Source organism: Talpa europaea (assembly GCF_964194135.1).
Source record: "Talpa europaea genome assembly, chromosome: X".
NCBI classification, from domain to species: domain Eukaryota; kingdom Metazoa; phylum Chordata; class Mammalia; order Eulipotyphla; family Talpidae; genus Talpa; species Talpa europaea.
In genome coordinates, this window is record NC_140081.1 from 44,128,277 (window position 1) to 44,142,863 (window position 14,587).

At 38.7% G+C, this 14,587-nt stretch overlaps 1 protein-coding gene across 2 annotated transcripts in view; it reads right to left on the bottom strand.

The window, feature by feature from the left end:
* Positions 1–14,587, bottom strand: part of OPHN1 (oligophrenin 1) — a gene marked incomplete at both ends in the record, with an annotated part of 458,306 nt that overhangs the window by 78,710 nt on the left and 365,009 nt on the right. The window lies entirely within an intron of this gene.

The following is a 14,587-nucleotide window of genomic DNA, read 5'->3' on the forward strand; positions in this document are numbered from 1 at the left end:
CAAGAGTTTAATATGCAAGGTACATAAACAACTCAACAAAACTTACTAACAACAGCATCAAAAAACAAGCAATCCAATTAAAAATGGGGTACAGGGGCCACCGCTATTGGCGCAGCAGTTGAGCACTGGGCTGCTAAGCTGCCCGCAGCCTCTGCCAGTTTGATCCCTGGCCACTGGTGAGGGTCCCACATAAAAAAATGGGGTACAGATCTGAAAAGACAATATTCCAAAGAATATACACAGAAGGACAGAAGGCCAATAGAGATATGGAAAAATCATCATCACTTTTTATAAGGGAGATGGAAGTTACAAAGACAATGAGATATCATCTCACATCTGTGAGAATAGCATACATCAAAAAGACGTCGAGCAACAAGTGCTGGAGAGGATGCAGAGAAAGAGGAACCTAAATATATTGTTGGCAGGGGTGTAAATTGATACAGCCATTTTGGAAAGCAGTCTAGAGTTACCATTTAAAAAAAAAAACTAAAAAAGGAAATACCATGTGATCAAGCAATCCCATTTTCACATATCTATTCGATGAATATGAAATCTTCAACTCAAAAGAAATTATATGATCCACAATGGTTATTGCAGTTATTTATAACAGGTAGGATTTAAAAAGAACCTAAGTGACCACTGATAGATGATTGGATCAAGAAGATGTGCTATATTCACCAATGGGATGCTATTCAACTATAAGGAAAGGTGAAATGTTACCACTTACAACAAAATGGGAGGCCCTTGAGGGTGTTAAATGTAGCAAAGTTAGTCAGAAACATAAAGATAAATATTGGATCAATTCACATACATGAGTAAAATTAGGAATCAAAGTCGGGACAAAATAATAATAAAGTAGTAGACATCAATAACATAAATGAGGTTTCTGAGGTTAAGATGGAGGGAGAGGGAAAGAATCAAGTACGTAGGTGGTGGGAAAAGATAAATAAATCAAAAGAAAAATAATCTGGCCAAAAAAATGCACAAGCATGACTCACTTTAAAATCTGTAACACTGGCCGATTGCACTCCCTTCCCTTTCACAGAAGTAACCACTGCTAAAGTGACTAAAGATGAAATGGATACACAAAATGATAAGCACATTCACATCACACATCAACCCAATAAAAACTATCTGCCACACCTATATCTCTTAATCGAAAAGGACAGCTACCATGTACTGCAATGCCCTCCCTCATTTTGTATTTTAAGGTTTTAACCCCACAGTGAATATATTTGGTAATGGGGCCTTTAAGAGGTAATTAGCATTAAATTAGGTCTTACTGGTGGAGGCCTAATCCAATATGACTGCTGTGATTACCAGATCAGGAAGAAACACCGAGAGGCACACATAGAGTAAAAGGGCTACATGAGGATACAGCAAGTAAGCAACCATCTACAAACCAAGAAGAGAAGCCTTAGGAGAAATAAACCCTGCCAGCATCTTGAATTTGGACTTAATCTCTATAACTGTGAGAAAATAAAGTTTTTGGTGTTAAAGTTACACAGTATTTGCTACTCTGTTAGAACAGCCCTAGTAAACTAATATAATAATCAATAAATATACGAAAAATATGCACACTGTCATTCATAAATAAAACATTTGAAAACTAATAAAATATTATTCTCTTACCAGCTGGATAACATTAAACCATTTTTGTAATACTTGAATTTTTTGAGAATGAGAAAATAAGTCAACTACTGATGTTGCCAATATATATTAATAAAACTTTGTTTTTAGCTTTTTATTTTGAAATGATTTTAGACATGCACAGAGATTGCAAAAGTTTTTGTATAACCTTCATCCAGAGGCCCCCTATTTTAATATCTTACATAACCACAGTACACGTATTAACATTTGCACAATAATATAGCTAATCTACAGGTTTTGTTTGAATTTTGTCAGTGTTCACATTATACATATCTCAGTATACATTTTTATTCCTGGTCTAGGATGTAATTCAGGGTCCCACATGACATTCAATTATCATGTCACTTAATTTCTTCCAGACATCATAGTTTCTCAATCTTTCTTTGTCTTTCCTAACTGTAACACTTTTGAATAGTACTAGTATGGTAGATAGAAGAATAATATCCAAGATGTCCATGTCCTAATCCCTAGAACCTATTATGTTATTTTGCATGGCAAAAGAGACTGTATAAATATGATTAAGGTAAGGAATTTTAAGGTTAAAATTATTTTGGATTATCTGGCATGTTCAATTATTTAGAAAGATAAAGTAGAGGATTCATAGAGAAAAGGCAATGGATGTGATGACAGAAGCAGAAGTCGGGGGAGGAGTGAAAAAAAGGAGGGGTATGTTTGAAGATGTTATGCTTTAAACATGGAAGAGGAATAGGCCATAAACCAAAGAATGCAGAAGGAATCCAGAAGTGGTGTGCTTCTCTAAAAAATAAGTAAAATAGGGCCTCCCGAGTGGCGCAGGCAGTTGAGTGCCACACGGTGAAACTGTCCGCAGCTTGTGCAGTGCCGGTTTGATCTCTGCTGGCCTTGGAGCAACCCACATGACGAGCAGACCTCTCCTGTCACGCCCACTGCACCCCTCAGCAGTGTATTTCCTCAGTCTGCCTGTTCTGTTCCCTGCTCTATCTCTGGTGAATCCTCTCACACTCCCGCACCTCTGGACTGTACCCTGGCTCTTGTATAAATAAAATAAATCTTAAAAAAATAAGTAAATATATATATTAAATGTGGCAGTGAGCAAATGCTGGAAATATTTGGGGGAGCATTACAGAATAGTCCTAGACATTATTGAACAAACTGTTACTGGAAATATAGATGGTGGTAATGATTCTGCTAGTGAAGGAAGGATTCTGTTCAGAGAAGAGAGAAGCACAACAGAGAAAACATATTATTTCAGGGTACATTTAAATCATAAACAAACTGTTGGTATGCATATGGATGTTAAAGCTGATGCTGAGGGCTCAGAAAGAAGTGATGAATATGTTATTAGAATCTGGAGGAAAAGGAATCACTGTTACATAGTGACATATAGCTTAGCAGAACTGTGTTCTGCAGTGTGGAGGATGTGGATCTTGGAAGCAGTGAGTTTGGTTATTTGGAATTTCCAAGCAAAATACTGAAGATGTGGCCTGGTTTCTTCGTCTTGCTGTTCATAGTCAAATGTGAGAGCAAACAGACAAACTGAGGAAAGAACTGTTAAGCAAAAAGAAACTCAGATCTCTAGAATTAGATTATTTAGGAAACTGTCAGACAATGCAGATTGGAAGAAATACAAAATCAGGAGATTCAGTGTCAAGAAAGTATGCTCTAGAGAGAAAGCCAAGGATGTAGCAGGTAAGATAAATGGCTCAGAAGGCTCAAAAGATCATAGTATTAAGTGACATAGGGGGCTCTTTAAAGAGATTAGGCATAGGACCCAGGGATAGCTTAGGTAAACACATGCAATTTGCAGCAACATGGATGGAGCTGGAAGGGATCATGCTCAGCAAAATAATCCAGAAAGAAAAATAACGTATGGTCTCACTCACAGCAGGAATCTAGAAAACTTAAATAAGGGACCAGGAAAAAGAATAACTTTAAGAAAGAAAATATCAAAATCAACAAACAGGAGCAGGAACCCACCGCTGGGGCAGACCGGGTGCTCAGGGAGTGCATCTTGCATCGCCATTTTAGAATAGGGACATTTCTTCAGTAAAGACTGCTTGAAACCAGCAGAAGGCTCCCGGAGGAGCCAGAGGTGAGCTGGGAAGTTCACCCACACCAAGCCCATTCTGGTCTGCAGTCCCAGCCCAGAGGAGGAGCGGGACCCACCTCCGGGGCAGACCAGGCACACAGAGAGTGCATCCCACATCGCCATTTTAGAACAGGGACCTTTCTTCTGTAAAGACTGCTTGAAACCGGCAGATGGCTCCCAGAGGAGCACGAGGTGAGCTGGGAATTTCGCCCAAGATGCTGGCCAGGACCATCAACACAGTGTCCCAATGCATACGGCAATTTAGATAACAGTAGGGAGTAGAAAAACCACACACAACCCAGCAACTCCTCAGGAAAAAAACACACCACAAAAAGAAAACCACCCCCCAGATTGCAACGACAGTAACTTGGAAGAACTTCTGAGCCGTCCAGAAAGAGAATTTAAAATTGCCATGAATAAAAAACTGACAGAAGTCATAAAGGAAAACAATGATATGGAAAAATAATCAACTACCAGAAGAATGAAATTGAGTCCTTAATGAGGGAAGTAAAATAAATGCAGTAGATCAAAGAATTAATGGAGGCACTAAAGAACTCTGCAAAGCAATGAAAACAGAATAGATGAAATGGAAGAATGAATAAGTACTCTTGAAGACACAGAAATAAAAAGAACCAAAACAGAAAAAGAAAGAGAAGAACAAAAGTAAAAGACAGAAGAAAGACTTCGGGAACTATCTGACTCCATGAGGAAAGGAAATATAAGAGTTATAGGATTCCCAGAAGGAGAGGAGAGAGATGTAGGAACAGAGAAAATATTCAAGGAGATAATTGAAGAGAACTTCCCAAACGTGAAGAAGGAGCTGAAAACTGATATACGAGAAGCAAGAACACCAAACTTCCACGACGAAAGGAAAGATACAGCAAGACACATAATAGTAAAGTTCCCAAGAATCCAGGACAAGGAAAAAATAATGAAGCTGACAAGAGGGAAGAAACAGATAACATTCAAAGGAAAACCAATCAGACTGACATCAGACTTCTCTGAAGAAACACTACGGGCAAGGAGAGAGTGGAGGGACATAGTCAACAGACTCCAAGAAAACAGATGTGAACCAAGAATACTCTATCCCGGAAAGCTCTCCTTCCTCTATGAAGAAAGAATAAGGACCTTCACAGACAAACAGAAATTCTGGAATTTCATTACAACTAAACCTAAATGTTGGCAAGGTTGTGGAGAAAAGGGAACTCTCCTCCACTGTTGGTGGGAGTGCAAGCTGGTCCAACCACTATGGAATGCTGTGTGGAGATTTCTTGACCTACTAAACATAGAGCATCCATATGATCCAGCAATTCCACTCCTAGGTATTTACCCAAAGGACACAGAAACATCAATTCCAAAGAGCACCTGTACCCCTATATTTATAGCAACACTGTTTACAATAGCTAAGCTTTGGAAACAACCCAAATGCCCAAAAATAGATGACTGGATCAAGAAGATGTGGTCCATATACACCATGGAATATTACTCAGCACTCAAAAAAGATAAACACATGCAATTTGCAGCAACATGGATGGCGCTGGAAGGGATCATGCTCAGTGAAATAAGCCAGAAAGAAAAAGAAAAATATCGGATGGTCTCATTCATTGCAGGAATCTAGAAAACTTAAATAAGGGACCAGGAAAAAGAGTAACTATAAGAAAGTAAAAATCATAATCAACAAACAACTATGAACCAGAGACACTCTGTGGGGGGTGCGGTGTGGTGAGGGGAGGAATTGGGGTCAAAATAAGGGGGTCGCAATTGTATGGGGAATATAAAAATAAAATTTATTAAAAAAATCAACAAATAACTATGAACCAGAGACACTCTATGGGGTTGGGGGGGGGGCGGGGAAAGGAGGGGTTGGGGTCTAAATAAGGGGGTTGTAATTGTATGGGGAATATAAAAATAAAATTTAAGTAAAAATTGTAAAATAAAAAGAAGTCAATGAGAGGTGGGATGTCTGGGGGAATTCTTTAGTAAAGAACCTGTCGAGGACTTTTTTGCCTAGTGGAATGAATCTCAGCACATACCTGGGGAACCAACAAGATTTTGAGGTTGTTATACCAACATAAACACTGCCAGCTTGGCCTGAATGGGACAGAAAGATTAAAAGAAAATAAGGGTATTGAACCCCAAAATTATACACATAGGAAACAGGCTCATAAAACTGCTCATCTTCAAAAACCATGCTACTTTTCATGAAAAAGGAAGGATGACTCAGAGGGTGGAGCTGCAAGCCCAAAGGATTGAGCCACATGCACAAATGATTATTTCAAGCCTTAAAACCCACTGGAGTTTGTCCAAATGGATTTCAAATTTGCTTAGTATTGGTGATTCATATTCTCCCTTTGTGAACAGAAATACCCACAATTGTTAATCGATACCTGTTCTACCACTGTATTTTGGTAGTTTACTTTTCTAGATTCACAGTTGAACAAGTGATAAGGAACCTTACCCTACGATGAATTACAACAAAACTAATTGATACCTGATATATTTAATTTAGATGAAAAGTTTTGGAACTTTTGAGAGGATGTTAATTAGATGAGACTTTGGACTTGAGCTGATGTTTCATCAGTTGAGACTGTTGGGGAACCAGGAATAGAATGGATGTTGTATATGCATTCTTGTACACATGCATTGTATGTGAATCTTTTGATACCAGAGGGTAAACTGTGATAGACAGAATGATCCGCAAGAGGTCCACATCCTAATCCCCAGAACCAATTAATATGTTTCCTTACATGACACATGTGCCTACAACTGATCTCTTATTTTGCAGGATTCAGTCATCTACAGTCTTATTGCATCTTTTCATGACCAGATTTAGGTTACACATATCAGGAAGAATTGATTCTATACCCCTCTCACTACATCATATTAGTGGTAAGAGATGCTGATATATCTTATTACTGGTGATGCCAAACATACTTACTATAAAAATACTATCCCCACCTTCTCAATAATAACTTACAGAAAAAATATATTTTGAGACAATGCAGATGTCATGATTCTCACCATGCTTTCACACATTAAAATTTTGGAATTATTTTCAAAATCAATAAATAACTATAAACCAGATACACACTATGGAGGGGGTGGGGAAAGGAGGGATTGGGGCCAAAATAATGGGGGTGCAATTGCTTGGGGAATATAAAAATTAAAAAAATAGAAAAAATAAAGAATGAAAAAATTTTAAAAAATTAGTATTTTTGGTGGTTCTTGCCTGAAAATTACTGTGGTGTTTACTATAGTGATCTCTATTTTGCTCATTCCATCTACACTTGTTAGCTGAAGTTCTACTGAGGAATTCCTCAAAGAAATAGAGCAAACATTACTGAAATTTATATGGAACCATAAAAGATGCCAAACAACCAAAGCACAGTTGACCAAAAAAAAAGTATGATACTTCAAGACTTCAAACAATACTACAGAGCTATAGTAATAAAAACACTATGGTATTAGTATTGAAATAGACACAGACCAACAGAATAGAATTGGCAGCCCAGAAATAAAGCCACATTTATACTGATGATTAATTACAATAAAGGAGAGAAGAGTATATAAGGGAGAAAGGAAAGTCCCTTCAACAAATGTCTGAAAAACTGGACAGCTACATGCAGAAAAATGAAACTAGGCCACTCACACAAAAGTTAACTCAAAATGCATTAAAGCTTGAATATAAGCTGGAAAAATTAAAATACATAGGCAACATAGAGAAAACACTCCACAACATTGGCTTTGGTGGTGTCTTTGGGCATTCAACTTCAATGTCAAGGAAAAGAAAAAAAAATAAACAAATTGGACTTCATACTTAAAGGTTCCTTGATTTTTCTAGGATGCCTGGAGAGCCTTGCATCATCTCAAGCCATGTGAGGATAAGCAGTCACTCATTAAGGACATGTCCCAGGAATTCAGATTGGGCTCAGTCTCTGGCACAACCTGTAAGTACTGGAGTGTTATTCTTTTCCTTATCCCAGATACTATTGTAGGGGAGGCACTGCTCTACCAGATTAGAGCATGAGAGGTGTCTTAACATGGATTATAATATTGGACCTGGCTTTACAGAACAAGATTCTTTCAGAGAGGTATGTTATTCTGGGAGGTCACTGTTACTCATGAGTATTTGGAGCTACTGACCTGACCAATGGGACCTCTCCTCTGCAAGAAATTGTTCACAATTTTAGAACACTGAAGAGTAGGGGCCATCTTCTTCCATCTTCCCCTAACCTCTCTCAAGTAATTCTAACTTCTTAAATGTATAAGCAGCTTAAACAAGGGGAAAAATAATTTAAGATATAAAATAATAAATATGAAAAAAATAATAATAAATATGAACATTAAGGAAGATGGACTGACAAGTCCCAGTCACTGCTTCCTTCAACGGCACTGAAGCCAGGTGCCTGGAGGGAACAGCTATATCTGGAACAGAATTGGGCCCGTGAGGATCAATGTCTCAGCAAGGAGGAGAGACAATCCATCAGAAAGGGTAGGAAGACAGATGCAGTAAGTCAGCAGTGGTGCCAGTTCACCAAGAGTGTTATCCGCCCTTAACCCCAAAACACCCCCAGGCTCTTCTGCTCCCCTGGCTGGGATGGAGAGTACATACTTCTCAAGAGAAGCATAATCTGTTAAACGTCAACAAAGGGTTACCTGGCCACTGTCTACTAGTTTTAGCAGTGGAGAGACTACTTGTTTATCCCCTACACAATCTCTGGGCTCCCAGGATTGTCTGTGCCTACCTTGAGGGGCAGGGGAGTCACCCAACCCACTGCTCTATGCTTCCTGCTCCTGGAAAGTATAGTGGGAAACTGTGTAGCTATAGTGAGCACAGTCTGTCAAGTGGGATTTTTATGCCTGCCTTGGAGAATCAGTTGAGGCATAAACCTGGTACTAGCATAATCTCTGGCACTTGCTTCCCTGTCCTGTGCTTCACCACTCCATGGAAGAGTTAAGGACCTCCAAGCAGTTTGCTGGAAAATTTATAGTCAGCAGACTACTTTATGCTAGGCTTGGGAAAGCTGGGGTAGCCAGCAACCCCTTCCCCTGAGCCAGGGGTACAAAAAAATAAATTCAAGTAGCTACATATACAGTCTGCCCAGTGTATTTTTTGTGCCTGCCTTACAAAGTCAGTGGAAGTGCAGGCCTGAAATGGTGTGATATCTGGTGCCTGTTTACCTGCAAAGGGGGAGAGTACAGAAGTTACAGAAAATTTCTACAAATATATTACTCTCAATTGCTCATTAAAGCATTTTTATGATGGATGCTTTTAAAATTCTTGTCAGATAACTAACATCTGTGTGATCTTGGTGCTGATGTTTGTTGATGGTATTTTCTCACTCATGTTGAGGTTTTCCTGGTTCTTGTTTTAAAAAAAAAATATTACATCATCCTTCATTTTTGTACAATGTATGATTTCCCCATGAAATTCCCACCACCAATTCACCAGTGCACCATCACCACAGTCACTTGTGCTCTTTCCACCACTGCCATGATAAGGGATTTTCCTGGCTCTTTGTATGAGAAATTATTTCCAACTAAAGCCTGCATATGTGGGGGCATTATGAGAGATAATCTTTTTTTTAAAATTTTTATTTATACAAGAACAGGGGTACAGGCCAGATGTGCAGGAGGGTGAGAGGATTCACCAGAGACAGAGTGGGGAACAGAACAGGCAGACTGACGAAATACACTTCTGAGGGGAGCAGCGGGCACGATAGGAAAGGTCTGCTGCACCATGTGGGACCCTCGCTGGCTGGCAGGGATCAAACCGGCACTGCAGAGGCTACGGACATCTTCACAGCGCTGCGATCAACCACCTGCGCCACCAGGGGAGGCCCGAGATATAATCTTTTTACTTATATTTTCATTAAGCAGGCCTCCTCTGACACTGACACTGCCTCATTACTGCTAGGATGGAGTAGAAGTCCAGGTTTTCCACTTGGTCTCTACTGAAATCCCAATGGGATGGGACATTAGAAAAGACTAGATCAGGCTCTTCATTAGGTCTCTGTTGATACTACTCTGGCTGGAGGAGGAAGAGTGCATCATTACTGACCCCACATGGTTTCCTCCACACTGATGCCACAGAATGGTAGCCTTATTACCAGTGAGTGGTAGTAAAAGTCCTATATTTCTACCACATGTCTTCTGACATTAATGGAGTGCCAAATGGGCATGTGAATGTAGTCAGGTGGTCTGTCTCATTACTACCATGTAAGAATGAAAGTCCAGCTCTGCAAACAAATTAATAAACCTTTATCTAGCTTACTAAGAAAACAAGGGAGAAAACTGATTTTGATCAGATTTGAAATGAAAGAGACACTACCTTACTGGAGTAATCCAGCAGATAAGAGATTTCTATGAGCATTTATATGCAAACAAGTTGAACAACCTAGATGAGATGGACAAATTCTGAGAATTATACAATCACAAAAGGCTGAATAGAGAAGAAATAGAAAACCTGAAAAAAGAAGTCACAAGCAAAGAAACTAATACAGTAATCATAAATCTTCCAGAAAACAAAAGTTCAAGGCCAGTTGGCTTCACAGCAAGTTCTACCAAACTTTCAATGATGAATTCATAATTATTCTGCTCAAGCTCTTTCAAAAACTGTGAGAAGGAATACTTCCAATCATGTTTTATGAGGTCAACATTACTCTAATGCCAAAACCAAGCAAAGACAACACGAAGAAAGAAAACTATAGACTCATCTCCTTAATGGACACAGACACAAAAATCCTCTATAAAGTCTTAGTGAAAAGAATTGAAAAATACATTTAAAGGACTAACATCATAACCAAATGGGATTTATTCCAGGGACACAAGAATAGTTCAACATCTAAAAATCAGTCAAAATGAAATAAGCTTCAGAGATAACTTTTGGGATTTGACTCTAACAGCAAAGAAATCAAAGGAGAATATAAACAATTGGGACTACATCAAATTAAAAAGGTTCTGTACAGTGTACGAGAGCATAACTTAAATGAAGAGACAACCATGTAAACGGGAGAAAATAGTTGCTCACCATACATCAGACAAGGGACTGATATCAAAGATCTGCAAATAACTCATACAACTGAACAAAAATCAAACCAAATAACCCAAATCAAAAACTGGCAGAATAGTTAAAAAGGCATTCTTCTAAAAAAGATATACACATGGCCATTAGGCACAGGAACAATCTTCATCATCACTTATCATCAGGGAAATGCAAATCAAAACTACAATGAGATACCACCTCACTATTGAGAAAAGCTCATATTAAAAAGACAAGAAACAAGTGCTGGTGAGGGTGTGGAGGAAAAGAAACCCTCCTACACTGTTGGTGGGATGTAGACTGGTCCAGCCCCAAAGTAAAGTAGCATGGAGTTTTATCAAAACACTGAAAATGGGTCTGCCATAAGACACAGCAATTCCATAGTAGGTTTCCACCCAAAGAATACAAAACACTAATTTGAAAAAATCCCTGTTTATTGCAGCTCTATTTACAAAAGCCAAGGTGTGAAAACAATCTTATTGTGCCAAAACAGATGAGTGGATCAAGAAGGTGTGGTATATATACACAATGGAATATTACTAAGCAATTAAAAAGATAAACTCACGCCATTTCAGCAACATGGTTGTAACTGGAGGGAATTTTGCTAAGCTAGATAAGCTAGAAGGAGAATGATAAATAATGGAAAGTATAACTTATATGTGGAAAATAGAAAAAGCAAGTAAAGGGTCAGACAAAGAAACTTTAAAACTAACTTGTGAGAGCTCAGCTAATATCTGTGGCTTTCAGAGGGGTAAGGGTAAGGGGAGGGGTGAGAATGGGAGAGGTGAGGGGGTGTGCACAATTGACTATGTTGGAGGACTATGGGTACTTTGGTAGTGGGAGTGCTATTGTGAATACACCTAAGGGGCAAGTCCTACATTTTCACCATTACTTGAAGAGATGTTCCTTTCTCTCTGGTGTATATTCTTGGCTCCTTTGTCATAGATTAACTGATAAGTGTGGGTTTATTTAGGGGTTGTGACACTGTTATCTAGTCTCATTGCACCCTTGTTCTACTATATGTATTGTTCATACAGCATGCAGAATAGTATATAGTGTGAATCAAGACATTTCTCTAGTTAACAAAATTGTTCTGTCCTTACTTATTAGTCATCAATTCACCAATAAATAACATCTGAATGTCACACCAAGAATCAATAAATTACCCACAGGCCTGCCTTTGTTTTGAAAAACAGAATTTTATTAGAACATTCATTGGTTTGCACGTGTTCAATGGTCCATTTCCCACTACAAAGACAGAGTTGAGCAGTTCTGACAGACCTTTGACCTACAAAGTCAAATATATTTGCTATATGATCCTTGAACAAAAAGTTTATTAATCCCTGCTTTAGATCCATAGCCAACTACTTCTTAGAAATTGGGTGTCTCTGGATATCTTTCTGGAATTGTAAACCCAACCTGCCTCAAAATGATCTTTTCTCTACCTTCCTAAAACTACACTTACATATGAAGGATGGCCCCATCCATCCAATCAAGTTAGAAATCTTGGCTTGAGACATATCCTTCTCCCACATCTTCCACTTTCAATCACTAAGTCCTGATGCTTTTGCCTCGCTGTTCCTCTTCACATTGCCCTCACTGGGACCACAAATATTTCTTTTTTTTTTAAAGATTTATTTATGCATACAAGAGCTGGTGTGCAGGTCAGAGATGGGGGGTGGGGAGAGGATTCACCAGAGACAGAGTGGGGAGCAGAACAGGTAGATCTACTGAAATTTACTGCTGAGGGGAGCAGAGGGAGAGACAGGAGAGGTCTGCTGCACCATGTGGGTAGCTCCCTGGACAGGGATAGAACTCATGCTGCAGTGGCTGTGGATAGTTTCACAGCGCTGAGTCTTAACCCCTTGTGCCAACAGGGAGGCCCAGGAACACAATTATTTCTTACTCAAACTATGGTAAAACACTATTTATTTCTGTGATCTGTCCTTCACACTGCAGCTAAGATAATGCCTCCTGACCACAAGTTTGAACATTATACTACTTTACTTTCAAGCAATGATTTCTTAGTCTGCATGAATGATTTCAAGTATTCCAAACTCTTCAATTACTCAAAGTCTAGCCCTTTGAGGAATTTGCCCCTGTCTCCAATCACATCTCCTGCCATTCTTATTTCCATTTCATGTTCCAACAACACTAGATGGTTTTGGATTTTAAGCCCTTGAGTCATTGTTCACAATAGGCCATCTCCTTCAAATTTCCTTTCCCTATTTCCCTTTCTTACCATCTTAGTATTGATGCATGTTGTATTTCTCTACAAGCACCCCCTCCTTGGTAATCCTAATGTGTCAATTCCCATAATATCACTGCATCAAATAATTGGTCAGGCAGAAACTTCATGGTGATTAAGGACTTCAACTCTGAGCCAGGTTACTTAGATTTAAATCCTAGCTCTGCCACTAGCTAAACAGCCTCGGGCAAATGCCTGTCACACAGTGGCATATGTTTATGATCATCTTCACATTTCAAATGAAAAAAGACTATCAAAGAAGTTAAGTTGCTTGAGGTAACAAATAATATGGCAGAGAATGTCAGTTGTTCTTCAATACTCATTCTCATCTTTTGTTAAATGTATTAAATAAAGTCTTAGCTGGGCACGTAGCTGTCCCCATATAAAAACTCTACTTACCTGCCTCTATGATAGCTAAAGGCAAACATGACATTAAATTCTCACAATAGCATATAAACTAAAGTGATATTGTGACTTTTAGGTTATAGCCTTAAGGAAAGGTTTGTATCCTCTACTTTCTTTTCTTTCATCCTTCTCAACGGAATAATGTAGAGGATAGTTAATCAGGCACATTAAGTAGCCCCTTAGGGATGGCAGAGAAATAAGATGGTAGGAAACTTCCCCTGTCAATCACCATGTTATTCCTAGATCATCTCACTGAATTATTCCACAACCAAGAATTAAATGCCCCTGTGTTGGAATCACTGTATGTTTGTATATGGGGTCATAGCAGCCTAACCTGTAGATACAGGTGACCAGAAGAACTTGGATTTGAAAGGTGAATACTATCTCACATATCACCAGGCCCCTCCTCTGCAGAAAATTGTTTAATGAATAATACTTTGCTAGGATGGCATTAACTAATAGAAAGCTTAGAGCCAAATGTAAGTCCGTCAGTAGCAAGTATACAGCTTCATTCCTAGATTCATTTTCTGTATCTTTGTAGTTTCTTTTACATTTCACCTAATTATAATATATACTAACTTATATTTTATATACTGTAAATAATATCACCTTAAATTCTTTCATAATGAATGAGATGGATTTAAATAAATAAGGTATTGCTTTTGCTCAGTTTTAATTTTATTTATAGTGACTGAAGCACCATTGTTTTACATCCTTGTAGTATTTTGACAGTATAGATATCCCCCCTCCACATCAGATGTAGTCACCATAGCATTCACACCACGGAGGCTACAATACTCCTCCACCAAATTCCATCGTGGTCTCCCCAGCTCTCCGTGTCTCACCCCTTCCATTCCCCCTCTAAAAACAACAGATCTATGGCCAGCTTTCCACGGGTTGGCTTTAAAGTTTATTTTTGTCTGACCCTTTGTTTAGTTTTACTCTATTCCACATATAAGTGACACTATCCAATATTTAACTTTCTCTTTCTTATGTCACTTAGCATAATCACGTTCAGCTCCATCCATGTTACTGCAAATGGCATGGGTTTATCTGAATAGTATTTCATTGTGCATAAATACTGCATTCTCTCTCTTGATCTGCTCATTTGTTTTTGGGCACTTAGGTTGTTTCCATACCTTGGCAATTGTAAACAGTGCTGCTATAAATATAG